At 39.4% G+C, this 22,735-nt stretch overlaps 1 protein-coding gene across 6 annotated transcripts in view; it reads right to left on the bottom strand.

The window, feature by feature from the left end:
* apc (APC regulator of WNT signaling pathway) overlaps positions 1–22,735 on the bottom strand; it is a 216,515-nt gene that overhangs the window by 139,420 nt on the left and 54,360 nt on the right. Inside the window, exon 1 of one of the 6 annotated variants that reach the window (XM_063068649.1) lies at positions 16,854–16,980. The exons of the other annotated variants lie outside the window; for them this stretch is intronic. The gene's annotated coding sequence lies outside the window, so the exon portion shown is untranslated. Of the gene's footprint in view, positions 1–16,853; positions 16,981–22,735 lie in introns of those variants that run through there. 6 annotated transcript variants of the gene reach the window in all.

Here is a 22,735-nt window from a genome sequence, read left to right as displayed (position 1 = left end):
TTGGGGAGATTAGCAAGGACAAGCCAGGGACTTACAAGCAGTCAGCCTGACATCAGTTGTGTGGAAGTTATCGAAAGCAATTCTAAAGAACAGGATCTAACAACATTTAGATAGACAAAGTTTGATTAGGAAATATCAGCATGGCTTTGTTCATGGGATGTCATGCTTGATGAAGCTTTTACAGATTTCTGAAGCAGCCAAAAAAATAGATGAGGGAAGGGCAGTGAATATTGTCTATCTGGACATTAGCCATGCTCTCAACAAGTTCCTGTTTGGTTGACTGGTCTGGAAAGTTGGATCCATGGAAGTTATGAGGAGATCAGGGCACAGGACTTGAGAGTGCGAGTACAAAAGGAGGTTAATCTCAGGTTTTTTTTGTGAATTTCACCAAAGAAAAAGAGGCACATTTGCAAATAGAAGTTAATAATTGATAAGCTAATTAGCTAATTGGCAGTAGCCAATAAAAAGTTAGGGTAAAGCAAAATAGCCATGTCAGAGTAGGCCAGTTTCTGTGAGTGGAGATCAGATGTTTTGGCATGAAGAGGTGAGTAAGGGACCTGGGTGTGGGAGAGAGAGGAGCTCTTTAGGGAAAAAGACTTCAGTAAGGAGGCATAGGTAAGGTTGTGGGCGTGGCTGTGTTGAGAAGTACTAAAACATTGGTTTTGAAAGCTATAGTGGGCAGAGGCTAATGTTAGGTTTATATAAGGTTTCATTCTTTCTTTTGCAAATGGCAGTCACTGGTATGCTCCTCTTGCAACATGTAGTAAATCTGGAAGACCCCCAGTATTCCTGATAACTACACCTGTGTGAAATGCATCTGGCTACAGCTCCTTATAGACAGTGTTAGGAACTGGAGCTGGATGAAATATCGTTCATTTGTGAGGCTGACAGGAGTTACAGGGAGTAGCCATTCCTAGGCTGGATCATGCAAGTAGCTGGTGACTGTTAGGAGACAGAAAGGGAATAGATGTACTGTTTTGGATACTGCTCAGGTGTGGGCAGGATAACCTTCAGATTGGTGGATCACTGGGATCTTTTCAGGGGAAGGCATTACCTGTACAAAATGATGGGTTACATCTAAACTCAAGAGGGACCAATGTCCATGTGGGCAAGATTGGCTGCTTTATGTTTTGGAGTTTAGCTATTTCAGAACAAATAGGAGGGAGATGGGGGGGGGGGTTGTTGGGGCAAGTAATAATATTGCTAATCTGGAATAGTACCACAAAAAGGAGGACCATGGAGGGATAACAAGTCAATGTGTCAATGTGCATGGAAGTCAGGAAGGGAGTAATCACCCTGCTGGGAACATTCTATAGCCACCAGAAACAGATGGTAGGTAGATTTACGGAAAGGTGCAAAAATAGCTTAGTTGTTGTCATGGACGACTTCAAGTTCCCCAATATTGACTAGAACCTCCTTCGTGCAAAAGGTTTCATTGGGCAAAATTTGTGTGTCCAGGGAGGCTTCCTGACACTAGACAGGCTGCCTGGAGGAGAGTCATCCTAGTACTAGGCAATGAACCTGGTCAGGTGTCAGGTCTTTTGATGGGTGAGCATGTAGGAGACACTGATCACAACTCCCTGATCTTTAATATAGCATTGGACAAGAACAGAAGATGTGAGAAAGCATTTAGTTGGGAAAGATTAATTATACTGTTATTAGGTAGGAATTTGGGAGCTAAATTGGGAGCAAATGTTCTCAGGGAAATGTACAGCAGAAAGTGGAGGCTGTTAAGGGAGTATTTGCATAGGTTTTTTGATAGATTTGTCCCATAGAGACAGGGAAAGGATGTTAGGGTAAAGGAACCATGGTTGACGAGAGATGGAGCATTTAAACAAGAGGAAGGACAAAGAATACTTGAGGTTTTGGAATCAAACTCAGACGAGGCTCTTGAGAATTAAGGTAGACAGGAAGAAATTTAGGGACTTGGCAGAGCTAGAAGGGGAAACAAGAAGGTCGAGTAGGATTAAGGAAACTCCAGGTGTTTTACAAGCACTTGAACAGGAAAATGACAAGAGTAAGGGTAGGAACATTTGGGGATAATGGGGGGGTGGGGGGAGAACCTGTCTAGAGGAGCAGGTGTATGTAGAGAATTTCCTTAATACTGAAGTAGAAGTGGACCCAATGTGAATGATGGATGGATGGATCGTTGGAGAAGGTTTAGGGGCTATGATGTGCTGGTTGGGTGTGTGTAGGAAGAACTAGATGGACCGGAACTTGCTGAGGAGACAGACGGACAAAAGGGAGCAGGTTACCTAAAACTGGAGAATTTGATACTCATGCTCTCATGTTGCAGACTACCCAGGCAGAATGAGATGCAGTTCCTTTGGTTTACATGTAGTTTCACCCCAAATGCAAGCAACAGAAACAGTACCTCGTATTCCAGACCCTGTCACTACTTCCACCCTTCCTTCCTTCACAGTGACTTCATTCATTATGACTTTCTGCTTGACCGCATAAGTAGCTTTCTGGATCTTATCTAGTTTTCCATTAGCAAAGTGTTTTGCATTACTGAAAATTAGCAAGGAACCACTGCATGAAAGAACTAGAAACGGAAGTATTATGGCTTTCCCATTTGTTCGACAATCATACAATAACAAGTTTATCTCAACTTGACCAAGGGCCAATACCCTGAAGATCAATCAGGCAATGAAAACCATGCTATATAATTTATGATCTCTCCAAAGAATTGGTACTGTCATTCTTTAACAATATGGCCCCATAGGTACAAAATGTGATTCTTTGATATTGCTGAAAGCCATTTAGTTATATCAAAATCACCAACTTTAAATAATTAAAAACTATGTGGCATAGCGTAGAGGAAACTTGCTCCTAGCCCAGTTAATTTTCCTCATAGTTAGAGCAGACGGAAGAGATACTCAAATGGTGTGTTGCCTCCCAAGTGGCAGGATCAGGGATATCTCTGATCAGGTACACAGCATTCTCCAGTGGGAGGGTGAGCAGCAGCAGGAAATTGTGGTACTTATTTGGAAAATCAGGTTGCTGTTGGATCCCAAGAGATGGATCCTGAGTTGGCCTTTTAGAGCAGTTTGCTGAGCCCACTAGATTGCTGTTGAAGAATAAATCAGATTTGATTAGGGAGCATAAGATAAAAACCCTTCGGAGGCAGTATTCATAAATGATACAATTTCACCCTGCAGTTTGAGAGGGAGAAGATAAGGTCAGATGTACCAGTGGAGTAAAGGGGATTTGACGCATGAAACAGAGGAGCTGGCCAAAGTTGATGGAAGGGGACACTAGTAGAGATGACAACAGTACAGCAAGAGCTGGAGTTTGTGGGGGTGGGGGGGAAGAATGTGGAAGGTGCAAGATGGGTACATCCTGAGGATGAGGTATCCAGTGGGGGGTGGGGGTGGGGAGAGTAAACTTTGACTGACAAGGAAAGTCAAAGAAAGCACAAGAGAAAGGAACAGAAAAAAATTTGTGGAAAATTAGAGGATTGGGAAGTTTTTAAAAACCAACAGAAGGCAACTAAATACACCATGAGAGAAAAGATGAAATATGAAGGTAAGCTTGCCAATAATGAGAGGGCACCACAGTCTTCTCAGATACACAAAAGAGTAAAAGAGAAAGGGAGTGGAGGTCAGATCACTGGAAAACACTGCTGGAGAGGTATTAACGGCTTTGCAGAGGGTCCAGAGGAGGTTCACGAGAATGATTCTGGGAATGAAAGAGCTGGTGTATGAGGAGCATTTGATGCAGGGGTTCCTTACCTTAATGCCACGGACCAATACCATTAAGCAAGGATCTGGGTCTAGATGGTGGATGTGAAGAGAATGCTTCTAATTTGTGGGTGAGTCTAGGGCACAGAAGGACGGCTATTTAGAACAGAGGAGGTATTTTATAAAACAGAAGGTGGTAAATTTGTGGAACTCATTGCCACAGATGACTGTAGATGGTAAGTCATTGAGTATATTTAAAGAGGAATTGATAGGTTCTTGATCAGTCATGGTGTTGAAGCTTACAGGGAAAAGGCAGGAGAATGAGTTTTAGAGGGATAATAAATCAGCCATGATGGAAGGCTAGAGCAGACTTGATGGGCCAAGTGGCATATGATATAATCATGAACAAAGACAGAGACTTTACACTCCATGTGCCATACTTCTCCAGCACAATCCTCTAACCTTGAAGGGCACATCAATTTGACCAGGTTTCTGGCTGAGGGATAAATCTGCTGAACCCCATCCTTACCTTGCCCTATAGAGAACTTGGGGATGCAACTCCTCTTCCTTAATTTACATAGGAAGAAAGGTTGCATGCAGAAACCTTTACTGACTCTTGACCCTGGGAAATATGGATAAGATAATCTTCCTTTGATAGGCAGGAAACATCTATATTGAACAAAACCTGGGACAAGCACAATAAAGCAAAGGTATGGAAAGCACTGTACGCAACTTCAAGATCCATCACTAAAGCTATGTCTAGAACAGAGCTGCCACTGTAAAGCAACGAGAGATCGACCACCTTAACCTTGTTCTCACAATAAACATGAGATTATGCAGATGGTGGAAATCTTGAACAACACACATCTCTAGCATTTTACTGTTCTCACCAGTATACTTCCTTCAGAAAAGATGTCATTACTGTACTGGTCTCTGAGACAACTTCATAGGTCTTCTGGAGATAAACTGTAGGGTCTCATCCCAAAATCTCAACCTATCGCTTTGCTTCAAGATGTTCTGAACCTGCCCAGATGTTATACCAGATCATTTTACTATACTCATTCTAGATTTCTCCCACAAAAAAAGTCTTTGCAGCACCCATCTTTCAAATTTCTCCAATCTCATACTTCAACACTAATGAATATAGTCTGGCCCTTCCTCTACAAGACAACCCTAATTCTCAGGAATTAACCAAGTGAACTCTTGAACTGCCTCCAGTGAAAGGAGTACCACTCCTGAAATGAGAGAAAACTGCTTGCAGTGACCTAGGCATGATCTCAGTATCTACAGCTATCGCAAGATTTCCCTAATTTTGTATGCTATCACATTTGCAATAAAGCCTAATAACACATTGATTTTCTTAACTTGCTATAACATCAACATACTAACTTTGTATAACAATACAAAAATCCCTCTCCACAGTAGAACTGAGTGGTACCACAACAACAACCTCTTACTCAATGTCAGCAGGACCAAGGAGCTAATTATTGACTTCAGGAGGAGAAAACTGGAGATCCATGAGCCAGTCCTCATCGGGGGATCAGAATTGGAGAGTGTCAGCAACTATAAATTCCTCAGTGTTATATCAGAGGACTTGTTCTGGTCCCAGCACATAGATGCAACTACAAAGAAAGCATAGCAGCGCTTCTATTTCCTGAGAAATTTGCGAAGATTCAACATGACATCTAAAACTTTGACAAACTTCTATAAATGTGTGGTGGAGAGTACATTGACTAACTGGATCACAACCTCGTGTGGAAACATCAATTCCCTTGAACAGAAAATTGTACAAAAAGTAATGTATATGCCCAGAACATCACGGGTAAAGCCCTCGCCACCACTGATCACACCTACACGAAACATTGTCGCAGGGCAGCAGCACCCATCAGGGACTCCCACCATCAGGTTCAAGAACAGTTATTATCCCTCAACCATCAAGCTCTTGAACCAGAGATGATAACTTCACTCACCCCATCACTGAGCTGTTTCCACAACCTACCGACTCACTTTCAAGGACTCAACTCAAGTTCGATATTTATTACTTATTTATTTATTGTTGTTTCTTTTTCCACAGTGCTGTATTTGTCAACGTGGAGCAGAGAGCAAGTTTGTCAAACTGGTGGAAGCAAAGGATGTTGGGAATCAGAGTGTGGATGGGACAGGTGGCAGTACCTAATACACTGCCCTAGCTAATTTCTCCCCAGTGTGATGAACTATATAAACTGACAGCATGAAACACAAGTCGCATAAATAGCACTGAACCACTGTGTGGACATTCCATCTATCATGTTAATGCTATACTAATGCATTCCTCAACTAAATCTTTTGTTGTGACCTTCAATTCCTTTCACTTACAAGCTTTTCTAGTCTTCCCTCAAAAGCAGCTATGCCTTTCAACTCAACCAATTCCTCTGATAGCAAGCTCAACATTCACATCACTATCTAAAGTTTTGTATAATTATCAATCTAATCCCAATATTGTTAAAAGATAAAAGAAACTCCCAAGATAACCGACTAGACAAAGATCTTGAATGGTGCTGTTCCATGCAGACTACAGAAAATGAAGCAGAAGCAGGTTTTACAATTCACTAATGGCAAAGAAACCTATAGTTTGGTCAACGTGACAAATGAGTAATGAAGTAACATGATGCCAGTGGGAATACAGCAGTTAGCTAGTCAGGAACTGATCATTCATTTGCAACAATATAAAATGGAGATAAAGAATAGCAAGCATGAAAACTGACACTGGAGTGGGAAGAGTCAACCTAGTCAGTCAGACTTACCTGTGTTCATGGCTGACTGAATACCCAGTGAATGATCATACACTTCAACTGCTGGTTATGTTGAGATATCCGAGCAGAGCAGTTTAAGTGATATATGATAAGACCATAAGATACAGGAGTCAAAGTAGGCCATTTGGCCCATCGAGTCTGCTCTGCCATTCCATCATGAGCTGGTCCAATTCTTCCAGTCATCCCCACTCCCCTGCCTTCACCCCATACCCTTTGATGCCCTGGCTAAACAAGAATCTATCTATCTTTGCCTTAAACACACCCAATGACTTGGCCTCCACAGCCACTCATGCAACAAATTCCACAGATTTACCCGCCCTCTGACTAAAGTAATTTCTCCGCATCTCTGTTCTAAATGCATGTACTTCAAATCCTGAAGTCGTGCCCTCTTGTCCCAGAGAACCCTACCATGGGAAATAACTTTACAGTATCTAACCTGTTTAGGCCTTTTAACATTCGGAATGTTTCTATGAGATCCCCTTATTCTCATGAACTCCAGGGAATACAGCCCAAGAGCTGCCAGGCATTCCTCATACAGTAACCCTTTCATTCCTGGAATCATTCTCGTGATTCTTCTCTGAACCCTCTCCAATGTCAGTATATCCCTTCTAAAATAAAGAGCACAGAACTGCACACAATACTCTGTGTGGTCTTACCAGTGCCTTATAGAGCCTCAATATCCTATCCTTGCTCTTATATTCTACACCTCTAGAAATGAATGCCAACAATGCATTCGCCTTCTTCATCACCAACTCAACCTGGAGGTTAACCTTTACGGTATCATGCACAAGGACTCCCGAGTCCCTTTGCATCTCTGCATTTTGAATTCTCTCCTCATTTAAATAATAGTCTGCCTGTTTATTTCTTCCACCAAAGCGCATGACCATACACTTTCAAACATTGTATTTAATTTGCCACTTCTTTGCCCATTCCCTAAACTATTTAAGTTCCTCTGCAGGCTCTCTGTTCCCTCAACACTACCCGCTCCTCCACCTATCTTTGCATCATCCGCAAATTTAGCCACAAATCCATTATTCCCATAGTCCATATCACTGACATATATCATAAAAAGCAGCAGTCCCAACCCCAACCCCTGTGGAACTCCACTGGTAACCAGCAGCCAACCAGAATAGGATCCCTCTATTCCCACTCTGTTTTCTGCCGATCAGCCAATGAGTTACCCATGCTCGTAACTCCTCTGTAATTCCATGGAATCTTACCTGCTAAGCAGCCGCATGTGCCGCACCTTATCAAAGGCCTTCTGAAAATCCAAGTAAATCACATCTACTGCATCTCCTTTGTCTGCCTTGTTTGTAATTTCCTCAAAAAATTGCAGTAGGTTAGTCAGGCAGGATTTTCCTTTCAGAAAACCATGCTGGCTTTGGCCTATCGTGTCTTGTGCCTCCAGGTATTCCGTAATCTCATCCCTAACAATCGATCCCAACAACTTCCCAACCACTGATGTCAGGCTAACAGGTTTCCTTTCTACCGCCTCCCACCCTTCTTAAATAGCAGAGTAACATTATAAATTTCCAGTCATCGGGTACAGTGCCAGAATCTATCAATTCTTGAAAGATCATTGTTAATGCCTCCGCAATTTTTCCAGCTACCTCCTTCAGAACCTGAAGGTATATTCCATCAGGTCCACCCTCAGACCATTAAGCTTCCTGAGCACCTTCTCAGTCGTAATTTTCACTGCACATACTTCACTTCTCTGGCACTCTTAAATGTCTGGTATACTGCAGATGTCTTCCACTGTGGATACAAAATATGGATTAAGCTCCTCTGCCATCTCTGTGTCTATCATTACAATACCTCCAGCATCATTTTCTATTGATCCTATACCTACCCTCAACTCTCTTTTACCCTTTATATACTTAAAAATGCTTTTAGTACCTTCCTTGATATGAGTCGCCAGCTTCCTTTCATAATTCATCTTTTCCTTCCTAATGACCTTCTTTGTTTCTTTCTGCAAGTTTTTAAAAGCTTCCCAATCCCCTATCTTGCCACAAGCTTTAACTTCCTTGTATACCCTCTCTTTTGCTTTCACTTTGGCTCTGACTTCACTTGTCAGCCACGGTACTGTCCTTCTTCCATTTAAATATTCCTTCTTATTTGGAACTTGCACTTCCCTCATTTTTCGCTGGAACTCCAGCCATTGCTGCTCTGCTGTCCATTCTGCTAGTGACCCTTTCCAGTCAACTTTGGCCATCAGATAGTACTAATGCCTTTGGAGAAAGGTTTAATTTGCAACAGAATAAATTCATTGTTTTACAGGATCCTCGTTGTCCACCTTAGAAATGGCAATGCCAAAGTTCCAAGGGACAAAAGTATTTGAAAGACTATGTTAGCCATTTTTTCATCTCTTTCCCCATTTGACCATCCTAAAACACTGGCCTTTCATTTTAATCTTCTCCTCATTCAACTTTTAAAAAACAGTTGGATCACCTTTCTACTTTCTCTTTTCAAGAGGGTAGGGTCCGAGTATGGTCATCCTTTCCAGAAATGGCAAAGTAAGAAAACTTGAATCTTGTCAAAAACATCATAAATCAAAGGATTGTGGAAATTACAATTTTCAGCAAAGGAAGAACAAGGCTTAGATAAGAAAGGAGAAAGAAAAAAAACTAGACTTCCATCAACATGGGAGGAGGTAAAAAGGAAAAGGTACCAAAAGTTAATGTGGGCCTCTTATAGACTCTGACAGGAAAATTAAATTGGGGGATAAGAAACTGGTAAAGAAATGAATTATTTTGTGTTTGTCTCCTGAAAGACCAGAAGGCATCTTGGAAACAGGACAGCTGTTCTAAAATAAAAGAACTCAAGGAAGTTGGGGATCATTCTGGGTTCTAAAGTTAGGGATAACATAATTATGGATTAACTAAAATAAGAACCAGTCTTCAAGAAATAAAATCTGGACACAATTTAACTTACAAATGATACAAGTTACTGGCTAATGAAACCAATCATTCTGATTCTGTTCCATTGAAACTACATAAAGACAGACAACAGATAGATGAATGTTCTGAAGCAATACACACTAAATGCTGGAGGAACTCAGCAGGTCAGGCAGCATCTAGAGGCCAAGACCCTCCTTCAGGACTGGAAAGGAAGGAGAGGAAGGAGGGAAAGGAGAAGAGCTAGGTGATAGGTGAAACCAGGTGAGTAGCATAGATAAAGGAATCTGGAGAGGAAGGACAGTGGACAATAGGAAGGGGGGCGGGGAAGCACTGGGAGTTTTTTTTAAAAACGTAAAGGATTCATAGGCCATGGTAAAAGGACCAAAATGTATCTGTACAAGTATCAACGTAAGTTATTGCATAGGTTCAACAGGATATTTGACCTTTTATTGTAAAATGATTTCAATCATGTATTCTGGTGACAGAGGAAACACAGCAAAAAGGTATAGCAAACTGATCCCTGGGGTAGGCACGTTTGACAAATGAGGAAAGATTAAGCAGACTAAGTTTATACTTCTGGAAGTTGAAGCCTGAGAGATCATCTCATGGTGTTTGACAGCGTATATACAGAGCTGATGTTTCTGCTGGCTGGTGTGGCTGCAACCTGAATAGTCTCAAAGTATTAACCATTCAGAACAGGGATGAGAAAAAAGAAATCCTCACCAAGGGGAATTCACTACCTGGATTCCTAATTGCTGTATAATTAAGATAACATTCAGTGCATTTGAAATAAAGAAAATCATAGGCTTAGTGAAAGCTTATATCATTCAATTCTACTACTTCAGAAATAAACATTGCAGTAACTTGCATTCAATAATTTATTCATTTGTACATGATGTCTCTGCTTTTTCACCCCATTTTGATTTTTCTTTTTCTTTGAAATTTTCATGCTTATCTGTGTAATATTTCATGTAGAAGGCCCTACCTAAATCAAAATAAAGTACTCGCTCTCTATTATGTATTTGGAAGGGTAACCGCCATGATAGTGTGAGGAGAAAACATGTACAAACCCCATTTCCAGAAAAGTTGGGATATTTTCCAAAATGCAATAAAAACAAAAATCTGTGATATTTTAATTCACGTGAACCTTTATTTAACTGACAAAAGTACAAAGAAAAGATTTTCAATAGTTTTACTGACCAATTTAATTGTATTTTGTAAACATACACAAAATTAGAATTTGATGGCTGCAATACACTCAACAAAAGTTGGGACAGAGGCTTGTTTACCATTGTGTTACATCACCTTTCCTTTTATTAACACTTTTTAATCGTTTTGGAACTGAGGATACTAATTGTAGTAGATTTGCAATTGGAAATTTTTGTCCATTCTTGCTTGATATAAGACTTCAGCTGCTCAACAGTCTGTGGTCTCCGTTGTCTGATTCTCCTCTTCATGATGCGCCATACATTTTCAATAAGAGATAGATCTGGACTGGCAGCAGGCGAGTCAAGCAAATGCACTCTGTGTCTACAAAGCCATGTTGTTGTAGCCCGTGCAGAATGTGGTCTGGGTCTGGCATTGTCCTGCTGAAATAAGCATGGACGTCCCGGGAAGATGTGTTGCCTTGATGGCAACATAAGGCTCTCTAAAATCCTAATATACGCCTCAGAGTCAATGGTACCTTCACATACATGCAACTCACCCATGCCGTGGGCACTGATGCACCCCCATACCATCACAGATGCTGGCTTTTGCACCTTTCGCTGATAACAAACTGGATGGTCGTTTTCATCTTTGGCATGGAGAACTCGATGCCCGTTTTTTCCAAAAACTAGCTGAAATGTGGACTCATCTGACCATAGCACATGGTTCCACAGTCTTTCGGTCCATCTGCAACGAGCTCGGGCCCAGAGAACTTGCCGGCGTTTCTGCATAGAGTTGATGTATAGCTTCCTCCTTGCGTAATACAGTTTCAAGTTGTATTTCTGGATGCAGCGACGGACTGTGTTGAGTGACAATAGTTTTCCAAAGTACTCCCGAGCCCAGGTGGCTATAATTGTCACAGTAGCATGAATTTTCTGTGCCCTTTTCAATCTTATTTTAATTCTGTCCCAACTTTTGTTGAGTGTGTTGCAGCCATCAAATTCTAGATTTGTGTATACTTACAAAATACAATTAAGTTGGTCAGTAAAACTATTGAAAATTTTTTCTTTGTACTTTTATCAGTTAAATAAAGGTTCACGTGAATTAACATATCACAGATTTTTGTTTTTATTGCATTTTGGAAAATATCCCAACTTTTCTGGAAATGGGGTTTGTACACGGATTGGAATGTCAAGGATCCAAGACCATTAAAGTGGGAAGAATGGTGGCTGTGAAGGGCCTACTAAGACTTCTAGTAGTCAGCTAGCTTCATGAGGTGAAGCTGCTGGTCCAGTGGGCTATTCCTGAGCTGAATTAAACCAAGTGTTGGGGCAGTACATCCTTTTTACTGGGCATGAGAGGTGCATAGCGAGTCTTCTCCGTTTTCAGCCCATCAGTGATGAGTAGTTTCCTACTCACTCATTGTTCAAGATAAAATAGCACTTGCTTCTCAAAAGGATCCATAAAATAAGACTGACAGACTTTTAAGTATAACATGCAATCAAGGTTTAACTTATTCACCTAACCCTCTTATTATTAAATCCCTCCACCCCTTAAATCCCGGAAAATTGTAGTGCAATCTACAAAAATAATGTTTAAATACTTTTGTAAATATAGCTTATCTGGTGTACCATATGCAATATTTCAAATTAGTCTTAATTGATCCACAAAACTCAAAAAAATATTCAATATACACTGCCAATCAATTGCTAGCTAAAAATAGAAACCTAATGATCACTATAATTGTGATTTACTGTATTTTTACTAAAGTTTCATGAAACAATATTAGTCATAGACATTTTAGATTCCAAGTATAATTCTGAATTGAAGCCTCTTATCTGTTTAGAAAAGCTCCTATATTTTAGTATATGACTATACTATGAATCATATGCAAGATGAGACTGCTGAAAATGAATCACTCAAATCATTGAGTGTTGCTATTTAAACAGAAATCTGAAAGGGTCATGCTGATTAGATATGAAAATGCAACCCACAAATTTTATGTCATTGCAAAACACTTTGTAATTAATATAAAATCCATAAAATTTCCAAGATACTTGCACTAAAAATCTAAACCCTGCTTCAATCAAAATGCAGTATACACACAAATAGGAAACACTTATATGTATTGTCAAACACTACATATACCAAATGAATGGGTGCAATAGTCAATTGGACACACATTCTTTAGAACTAGATTATGTTTTCAATATTCTCTAGTACAATGAGACGGACAAAGAATGGTCTCAACCTGAAATGTCAACTGTTCACTTTGCTCCAAAGATGCTGCCTGGCCTACTGAATTCCTCCAATAGTTTGCTTTTTTGCTCTACATTGCAGCATCTAGTGACTCGAAGAACAGTTCATCATTTCATCAATGTTTAGGTTTAAAGAATTAAGTTTTAATTCCTTGATGCTAAACTAACAAGGCACCATCTTCATGTAACTTTCAGAATTAGTAGTCCTCGAAGGATACTCGATTATAGAGAGAAAAACTTAACTGTAAGTTACATGCAAAACAATTCCTCTAGTTTTATTTCAAAGGCTTCCTTTACCAGGTGGTCCCAAAAGCCAATGGTGCGGCATAGTAGCTTGTGCTGAAGTCAATCCTATGGACACTGTGAATGCTCAGAAAAAGAGGAAAAGAATTTTAACAAAGACGAAGGTTTCACTCTAAGAACAAGAATTCAATTGCAAACAAGGTGGGGCAGTGGAAATCTGATTTGATGAGGACTAACCAATCAGGAGGGATGGACTACAGGGGTATAAATACCACCAGTCTAGACATGCCCAAGGCATCATCCCTGATGAAGATGGCAGAGTTTGTCATTGAAACATCAGTTATAATCAATACCTATACCTGGCTGGAAGCCTGAGAAGAGTTTATTCATCATATATGACAGGAAAGCTCCAGATCCTTTTTAACAAATGAAAGATTGAGATGCCATCATAACTCATAATCAGATGATTTGACTAGGTTTTCTAAACATATCAATTATTCAACATCAAAATAGATACAAAAAGAAAAAAAAACAGACATTAGAGAGACTGCAGAAATCTGGATCAACACACAAAATGCCGGAGGAACTCAGTGAGTCAGGCAGCATCATTGGAGGGAAATTAATAGTCAATGTTTTGGGCATGAACCTTCATTAGGACTAAATATGCAAATGAAAAAAATGAAAGAATATAATAACAATGAATTTGGAAAAAGCCCTTTAAAACAAATAGTTAGGAAAGAACTTAATAATCTGGCTGCAAATTGTTCTAATTGCATGTCCAGTTGGGGCATTATTTCTCTATAAAAAAGCTGATCTACGTCAACATTCCAGGATATGGCTATAATAGCCACTGGCACCCCTTTTATATATCACACCATAAATACAAGGGCATCAATAAACCACACCACTGAAATTATAAAAAGGATTGAGAGGATGTAAACATAACAGAAGATTCACCAGCAGGCAAAGAAGTTACATTGTGAAGCATTATTCTAAATTTAAGTACAAGGCATCAAAAAGGTTTTCATAGTGTCCTTCTCCCTTGGACAGCCTAGTGCATCAAAAGCCCAGTTTCATCAAGTGGAGAATCACAGGTTTGAAGTTCAACATCAGTAAGGTGTGAAACTTTAACATAAGGCCAAATCTGTTCATTCGGATGGAGGGGTAAGGTAAAGGAGCAGTTCTCCCATAATTTCTGGTCAATATTCTTCTCTCTCAAAAACATACCATTGAAGAATAACTAATAATTATTATTCCGTAGTTTATGCTGGGGACAAGTCTCACAAAATTATACCATTGCTTTGAACAGTGATGAAAGCTTATCAAAGGATACACTACAATATAGATTAGTTAGTTATGGGTGGAAAAAATGACAGATCAAGTTTAATCCAAGAGGCATGAGGCGCTGCACTTGTGAAATACAAGAGAAATGGATACAGTTAATGGCAGGACCCTTAACAGCATTGGTACACTCTGCATGTCCTGGATGGTGAGAGACCTTCATGAAGGTGGCATCTATCAAAACGGACCCTCACCATCCAGGACATGCCCTAGTTGCATGACCATTAATCAGGTACAGGAGGCTGAAGTCGTACACTCTGCGTTTTAGGAACAGCGTCTTGACCTCCACCATCAGATTTCTGAATGGTCCATGAACCCCTGGACACTACCTCATTATTTTAATCTTTTTTTGTATTTTAATATATACTCTTATTGTAATTTAGAGGATTTTTTTGTGCACTCCATTGTCCTGCTGCCACAAAACATCACATTTCACACACTGAAAATGGCCATGCAAGTTGATAGGGAGATTAGACTTAAGGCACCAATGTCACTCTTGTATGTATGGCATACTTATGTTCAGTGCCAGGGATATAAAATATAGGAATCAGGAAGTTAAACCTTGGTTGGGCTGCACCAGGGAGTATTGAATGCAGCTTTGGTTACAGAAAGGATGTTGTGGTTGAGGCCTCAGAAGTAGTTTACCAGAATGCAGCCTGGAATAGAGGGTATTGGCTATATAAAAAAAGGTTGGAAAACTTCAGATTTTTTTCCTCTGCACCATTGGACACCGGAGGGGAGACTTGATAGAGGTTTACATAAATGATGAAAGGCATAGATAGGATAAGCAGAGTCCTTTTTTCAAAGGTGGAAATATCAAATACATAGATGACAGTTTAAGGAGAGGCAGAATATTAAGTAGATTTTAAGATATTTTTGTTACAGACAGGATAGATGCCTGGAACACCCGACCAGGAATGGTAGAGGAAGCCGATACGATAGTGGCATTCAAGCTGTATTTAGAAAGGTGCATGAATATGCAAGGAATGATGATGTGCAGGCAAAAAGGATTAGTTTAATTTGGCATCATACTCAGTACAGATGCCATGGGCTGAAGGGCCTGTTCTTGTTCTTGTTCTTGTGTTTTGTTCTGCCAAAGAACGAATGCCCAAGGGGAACATGGTAAATACTACTGCAATATTGGGAAGGAGACATACCCAAAATAATTTACAGCTGTATTTAATAATATCTTTATTGACCTAGTAAATTTATATATTCAGGTATAATCTGCAATTCTTTAATAACTGCTGCAAACCTTCCACTAAAAATAATACAGGTCACTATTTTGCATTTCCATATCACAAATCTAACCAAAGTAAAGTTGGATTCTCAAGAATAGCAAATATATAGAATTACTGCAAATTTATTTTGGTGATTTCTTCAACAAAAATTAAATGAAATTATATACTCTGTAAAAGTCAGAAATAAGTAAAATTTAACCTTGATTTAAAAAAAGCTTCAGCATAAACCAGCAAAATTTTATTATATACTGCACATACAATACCTTTACATTCCCTTGTAGGTGCATATGAACATTCTCCATTTTAAAATATTGCAATCCTAAAATGTCTGGGGGAAAAGGTTTATGGCATTCATGCATGTGTGCACACGGCAACCAGATTATAGTGTTCTGTGTGTTGTCGCTGACATGCGGTGAGGAAAATCCCATTTGTTTCAAATAACACTTCATAAATAATTTAACAAAATTTTTCTGAACATGTAGTTGAAATCAGATTTCAGCTGAACTATTGTGCTTTTGATAAAGATATTATAATAGTCGCTTTTCTCTTTATTAAAATAAACCTCATGATGCAGTTTAGTTTGACAAGCAAAGCTTCGTTTAATTTCAAATAACATGGCACGAAAGACTTTTTCCTTTATAACATACTAAACCAGAGGTTCCCAGATATCTTTAAGTCAGCAATGCAGCAATTTAGCTCATGCAGCTTTCTGAGCACAGGATGCAGTCAATTAAAAAAAAAACACTATTCAGCAGCTATAAAGATATATTAAAAGACAATATGAATACAGAAAATATTAAAAACAATTATAAACAGAAATGCCAAACATGAAAGAATAGGCATTTGCAATTTAGCCAAATGCAGCATCAAGATCCAACATGAAAATCTGCATCGTACTCTCAAGCTTATTCTAAAATTAAGCAAATTGTTTCCTCTTTATTCCTAAAATATACACCAGGACTTCATTTATTATGTGTCCTTACAATTTTTTAAAATTTCATTCTAGTTTCTTCAGTTACCGTCTTCTGCTTAAGCACCAACATCAATGCTGTTGGACTACAATGCCTCCTTCTTTCCAAACCCTCCCTTTCAGAGCAGGAAAGGCTGATGCGCACAAAATAAAGCTTTTTTCTAACCTCATATCACAACACATCCATTCAACAGCAAGTACAAATACATGATACAATTACATAGCTGACTGACAATAAAATACAATAATTCTCTCTTTTTTAAAAAACCTGATTTCACCTACCCCATTTCTGAAGCAGCATATACCTCCATTTTTTCCACCCTTCCCCGTGTTAAATCACAATACAGCCATTCCAGTCACATGTTCGCTTAGTCATCCAATCGTTTTGCAGCAGCCTCCTTTAGTTCTGGAGGATATTTGGTGGCCTTCATCCAGAAGATTACACAGCTGCTTCCCATAGTCAATTAAATTCCTGTCTGTAGAGGTTGCATGCTGTAGCAGATGACTGGCACACAGCCAATAGGTCCAGTCAGCTAGAAGGTCACACCAGCTGTCACCAAGGCTCGGAAATGGCAGCAATTTACAAAATGAAAATCACAGTGAGCATAGTTTAAATCAGCTATAAGCAACCTTCTCTCATCATGACAAAACACACAAGTCAGACCACTAAGATAGTATTTCATGTGGTTTAATATCTAATATAGCAAAATAAAAACTTGCTTTTACAATGAGGTTGTAGAAGGTATAGTTGCTTATTGAGCTAATGTCTCAGGACATCTAGAATTTCACAGCAGGAAGCAGACTAGAAACAATCTATACAGTTCTGATAAATCAAGTCAAGAGGAATCAGTATCTTTTAAGACAAAAGCATTAGGTCAGAATGAGAAAACCTTTGAGTTAATGTATTGAAGTGCCAAAGAGCTAATATTCTGAAGGCAAATTCTCCATAAATGCAGAAAATAATGCAATATTGGATTCTTGTAATTTCTGATAAAAAGACAGTACAAAGAAATAATTTGTGCATCTTCATACATTCAAATATTTTCAAGAATCAAAAAATTGTAAAAATGTGAATTGAATTCATTAATTGCCATAAATAAACAATACACCATCTACGCCTATATTCTTTCATGACCTTTCTCTCAATAGCCTCCCAGTCAAAAAATGATATTTAAAACCTACTTCTGTCTAAACTCTGATCACACATCCTTCCATCTATTTGTTTACACGGCTTAGTGCCAAATTATACCTGATTACACTCCTATGAAATGCCTTTGGATCATTTATTGCTCTCAGCCCAGTGTGTCCATGCCAGCCATCAAGAACCCATCTGTACTAATCCCATTTTCTAACACTCTGTCTGTAGTTTCCCGATATTTCAAGTGTTCATCTAAATACGTAAGTGTTGTGAGAGTACACACTCCACCACTCCTCAGGCAGTGCATACCAAATTCCAACCATCATTTGAGCAAAAAAAAATTTCTCAAATCCCCTCCATCAGTCCTACCATTCATCTTAAACCTATGGCCTCAGTTACAGATATCTCTGAAAGGAGAAAGTTTTTCATTATCTGCTGTATACTCATTATGTACAGTCCAAACAAATCTTCTCCTCAACCCCCACATTACCTTCAGTCTTTACCTCCCAACAAAATAAACCCAGCCTATCAAGTCTCACCACATAACTGAAACTCACCATGTCAGACATTAATGGCACAACACAAATCCAAGTTGTCACTTCAAACCAATCTTTCAAGTTTGGGTTTCATGATGCCAAAAATTCTTTTCAAAAGCCACATTATAGCCAATGAAAATGCTGCTTTTCTGAACTAAGGCTGAGAACTGAGGATGAACTAGCAGCAAAAATTAGGAATATGGAAAAAACTTTTAACAATTTTCACAACATCATAATGTTCAAAAGACTGAGGCAGTTGTAATACAAAATTTGCAAAACATAGTAGCTAAATTAATAACACTATAATAAGTGCAACAAGTTAAGAGCTAGATAAATTTCAGTAACACTTTCTCTCATGAATACTGGCTAGGATATGAATTTTCACTGAACTAAGATATGATAGAGTAACTTTTATAGTTTAAAGTTTCAAAATAAATGCAGCTCAGAAAAAAAGTGCAAAAGATTACATTTGATGGATTAAAATCCCCTTCAGTTCAAACACTATTTCCCAAGGCTAACTTCTCTAAGTGACTTCTGAAATTTTTACCTTGGTGGAAAGTTACATGTACGACAATGCATGTAACACATCTGCAACCCCGGCTTTCACAACGATAGCTATAATGGCTTATAGGGCTATTTTAATGCCAGGCTCAATCAATTTTTTTTTATATAATTCACCTACAAATTTTACCTTCACCACTAGTCTATTTTAACCCATTTGTATTAGGTCAAAAATCAAACTGTCAAGGAAATCAGTGGATCGCACAGCATCTGTTGAGGCAAAGTCTCAGTCAATGTTTTGGGTCAAGGCTATTACAGGTTTGATTCTCTAATGTTCATTATAAAGTTGTTCATATTTTGAACAGATATGATGCAATTTGTTGATAAAAGAATCAAAATTGTCAGAGGATAGTGATGAGTGCACTGAAGACAAAAATTTGATGCTGCTCTGAACTCTTATTTCAGGCTACCAATTTTCTCCACAAAACAAACATACACAAGCAGAACTGAATCAGACAGGAGGGTGAACATGCCCCTCAGGCTATCCTACCTTTCTAAAGAATTATGCCTGCAATCTCTCAAATTATTTCCTGTATCCCTTGATTTTCTCAACATCTAAAACCAAGTGATCTCAGTTCAGATATTTACAATATGTATATATAGCCAACATACTCCGAAGTCTTCAATCACTGGAAGGAAACTCAAATTATTCAAGACAAAAGTAGTAAGATTATTTCCAGTGTGAGATTTCAGTAAGAAAGTAATCAGCAGTCAGAAATTTTCATTTTCTTCCCTCCTGTCAATGCAGCTGAAGAAACAAAAATGCTGAAGTTCAGTTCAAAACAGGGAAACAAAAATAAGTCAATCGAAGATGGATTTGGAATAGTTGCATATCAAGTTAAAAGCAGGGCATGACTGTTAACTGACAAGCACAAGTAGCTATATGGTATGATGACAGAATGCTTTAAGAGGGGGCTTGAATCAAAGAAAGGGAGAAAACAAACACAATATTCATAGCTACAATGTATTAAGGGAAAATAGGGACCAGAAAATTGCTTGTGGACAGCAGCATTCATCATTGATACTATTCTGGGATTACTATATTAGAAAGATGCACAGGAGAAATGTTGGGAACACTCAGCAGAATAGGCAACCATCTGTGGAAAGAAAAGCAACACACATCAAAGTTGCTGTTGAAGGCAGCAGGCCAGGCAGCATCTCCAGGAAGAGGTACAGTCGACATTTCGGGCCGAGACCCTTCGTCAGGACTAAATGAAAGAAGAGATAGTAAGAGATTTGAAAGTGGGAAGGGGAGGAGGAGATCCGAAATGATAGGAGAAGACAGGAGGGGGAGGGATGGAGCTAAGAGCTGGAAAGTTGATTGGCAAAAGGAATACCCCCTCACCCTCTCACTTTCAAATCTCTATCTCTTCTTTCAGTTAGTCCTGACGAAGGGTCTTGGCCCAAAATGTTGACTGTACCTCTTCCTAGAGATGTTGCCTGGCCTGCTGCGTTCACCAGCAACTTTGATGTGTGTTGCTTGAACTTCCAGCATCTGCAGAATTCCTTGTGTTTGTGTGGAAAGAAAAATAAGGTTGATGTTCAAGGTCTGAGAACCTTTCTCAGAACAAGGAAAGGAAAATTAAGTTACTTTGAATTGCAGAGGTGGATAGGAAGGGAAGGAGAATAAAGTGAATACTCTGATAGGATGTGACCAAACAAGTAACTCTGACAGCTAGTAGTCTTTCTCTGCATGGTGTTACAAATAGCAGGGACATTTGATTTACCTTTCAGATTACCAAGATCTGCAAGTTCTTTCAATTTTTGGGAGATAAGACCATAATATATAGGAGTAGAATTAGACCATTTGGCCCATCGAGTCTGCTCTGCCATTTCATCATGGTTGATCCAATTTTTCTCTCAGCCCCAATTTCCTGCCTTCTCCCCATATTCCTTAATGCCCTGACCCTCCTAGAATCAATCAACTCTGCCTTAAATATACAAAAAGACTTGGCCTCCACAACTGCAGAGGCAAAGATTTTCCACTCTCTGGCTAAAGAAATTCCTCCTCATCTCCATTCTCAAAGGACACCCCTCTATTCTGAGGCTATATCCTTTGTTCTTAGACTATCCCACCAAAGGAAGCATCCTCTCCACATCCACTCTATCAAGGCCTTTCACCATTCGATAGGTTTCAATGAGATCACCCCTCAGTCTTCTAAATTCGAGTGAATACATGCCCACAGCCATCAAAGGCTGTTCATACGACAGGCCATTCAATCCTGGAATCATTTTCGTAAACCTCCTTTAAACCCTCTCCAGCTTCAGCACATCCTTTATAAGATAAAGGGCACAAAACTGCTCACAATACTCCAAGTGAGGCCTCACCAGTGTTTCATAAAGTCTCAACATTACACCTTTTTATATTCTAGACCTCTTGAAATGAATGCTAACATTGCATTTGCCTTCCCCACCACACACTCAACCTCCAAATTAATCTTCAAAGAATCCTGCACAAGGACTCCCAAGTCCCTTCGCACACAGTTTTTCATATTTTCTCTCCATTTAGAAAATAGTCAACCCTTCAGTTCTTCTACCAAAGCACATAACCATACACTTCCTGACACTGTATTCCATTTGCCATTTCTTTGCCCATTCTCCTAATCTGTTTAAGTCCTTCTGTAGCCTCTCTACTTCTTCAAAACAACTGGCCCTTCCACCTATCTTCGTATCGTCTGCAAACTTTGCAATAAAGCCAATAATTCCACCATCTAAATCACTGACATAATGTAAAAACAATCGGTCCCAACACAGACCCCTGTGAAACACCACTAGTCACCGGAAGCCAGCAAGAAAAGGCCCCCTTTATTCCCACTCTTTGTCTCCTGTCTATCAGCCACTGTTTGATCCATGCTAGAATCTTTCCTGTAATATCATGGGCTCGTAACTTGTTCAGCAGTCTTACGTGTGGCACCTTGTCAAAGTCCTTCTGAAAATCCAAGTACACATCAATTGATTCTCCTTTGTCTATCCTGCTTGTTATTTCTTCAAAGAATTCCAACAGAGTTGTCAGGCAAGATTTTCCCTTGAGGAGACCATGTTGACAATTGCCTATTTTATCATGTCCCTTCAAGTACCCTGAGACCTCATCCTTAATAATCAACTCCAACGTCTTCCCAACCACTGAGCTCAGACTAACTAGCCTATAGTTTCCTTTATTCTATCACTCTCCCTTCTTAAAGAGTGGAGCAATATTTGCAATTTTCCAGTCTTCTAGAACCATTCCAGAATCTAGTGATTCCTGAATGATCGTAACTAATGCCTCCGCGATCTTTTCAGTCACCTCTTTCAGAACACTGGGGTGTACACCATCTGGTCCAAGTGATTTATCTACCTTCAGACCTTTCATATTGCCGAGAGCCTTCTCTCTAGTTACTTTACTTTATTGTCGCCAAACAATTGCTACTAGAGCGTACAATCATCACAGCTATATTTGATTCTGTGCTTCGCGCCCCCGGAATACAAATCGATAGTAAGTATTAAAAATTTAAATTGTAAATCATAAATAGAAAATAGAAAAGGGAAAGTAAGGTAGTGCAAAAAAACCGAGAGGCAGGTCTGCATATTTGGAGGGTATGGCCCAGATCCGGGTCAGGATCCGTTCAGCAGTCTTATCACAGTTGGAAAGAAGCTGTTCCCAAATCTGGCTGTATGAGTCTTCAAGCTCCTGAGCCTTCTCCCGTAGGGAAAAGGGACGAAAAGTGTGTTGGCTGGATGGGTTGTGTCCTTGATTATCCTGGCAGCACTGCTCCGACAGCGCGTGGTGTAAAGTGAGTCCAAAGACTGAAGATTGGCTTGTGTGATGTGCTGGGCTGTGTTCACGATCTTCCGCAGCTTCTCTTGGTCTTGGACAGGACAACTTCCATACCAGGTTGTGATGCACCCTAGAAGAATGCTTCCTACGGTGCATGTATAAAAATTAGTGAGGG

This window comes from Mobula hypostoma, chromosome 16 (genome assembly GCF_963921235.1).
Source record: "Mobula hypostoma chromosome 16, sMobHyp1.1, whole genome shotgun sequence".
NCBI classification, from domain to species: domain Eukaryota; kingdom Metazoa; phylum Chordata; class Chondrichthyes; order Myliobatiformes; family Myliobatidae; genus Mobula; species Mobula hypostoma.
Note: the sequence above shows the minus strand (reverse complement) of the source record. Positions and strands in the feature narration are given on the sequence as shown.